At 63.6% G+C, this 883-nt stretch overlaps 1 protein-coding gene across 1 annotated transcript in view; it reads left to right on the forward strand.

Moving 5' to 3' along the window:
• Positions 1–883, forward strand: part of GAS2L2 (growth arrest specific 2 like 2) — an 8,688-nt gene that overhangs the window by 6,984 nt on the left and 821 nt on the right. The gene's annotated exons all lie outside the window — the stretch shown is intronic.

The raw sequence follows: 883 nt of genomic DNA on the forward strand, positions 1-883 counted from the left end.
CGGAGGCTGCCTTCCCAGGGCCGCGTCTCACCGGGATGGAGGCAGGATCACCACGGGAAAACCCGGCGCGGGTGGGAGCTCGCGGCACCGCCGGTGGGTGCGGCGGCACAGGGGGCTGCCCACCCGCCCGGGAGACACGGGGGCTTGGGTGGAAGCCGTGCAAAGCCGGCCGCTGGCTGAGCACGGGACGCGAGGTAGCGGAGGGGTGACCTGCCCGGCAAGGAGCGTTCCGAGATTATTTGGTGTTCGACGGGCTGGCCGGGAGGAGGAGCCTTCCTGGGCTGGGCTGGGGCAGAGGAGGACTGAGAGCCCTGGGGAGGCAGCTCCCGGCACCCTGGGGATGTAAGGGGCAGGATGGGGGCTTTATTTTTTCCCCCTTTCTTGCTTTCATCTGGAAATTCCACCTGGAAATCTGACCCAACTGAGCCAAAAGAGATCCCGTGTAACCTGGCCTCTTGCTGGAGGCTGCTCTGTCCTCCAAGGGGAGAAACCCCAGTTCTGAAGGGAGGAAAACAGGACTCCTGTCTCCCTGTGCCCCAGCGATGGAACCACCCCCAGCACATCAGGATAGAGGTGCTGGATCATTCCCTTCCAGGGGCAGGGGATGGCAGGCAGCAGCAAGCATTGCTCCTGTGCTGCCAGAGAAGGAACTGGCAAGGATGGACCTGACAGCCAAAATTTGGGCACCCTCTGAAGCATCTCCTCCACCCTCTGGTGCCATGTACAACCCCCCCGGGACGGCTTTGGCCTCAAGCTGAGGCTCAGGGAGGGCCTGGGGGCTTAGTCAGGGACCTCCTTCACCCATCACTACCTCCAGCCAGCCAACTGCTCCAACCTGCCACTGGCCACCACATCACCCTGCCCAAGGTGCGCTGTCCCCAAA

This window comes from Manacus vitellinus, unplaced genomic scaffold (assembly GCF_001715985.3).
Source record: "Manacus vitellinus isolate BGI_N305 unplaced genomic scaffold, ASM171598v3 scaffold_32_pilon, whole genome shotgun sequence".
NCBI lineage: Eukaryota > Metazoa > Chordata > Aves > Passeriformes > Pipridae > Manacus > Manacus vitellinus.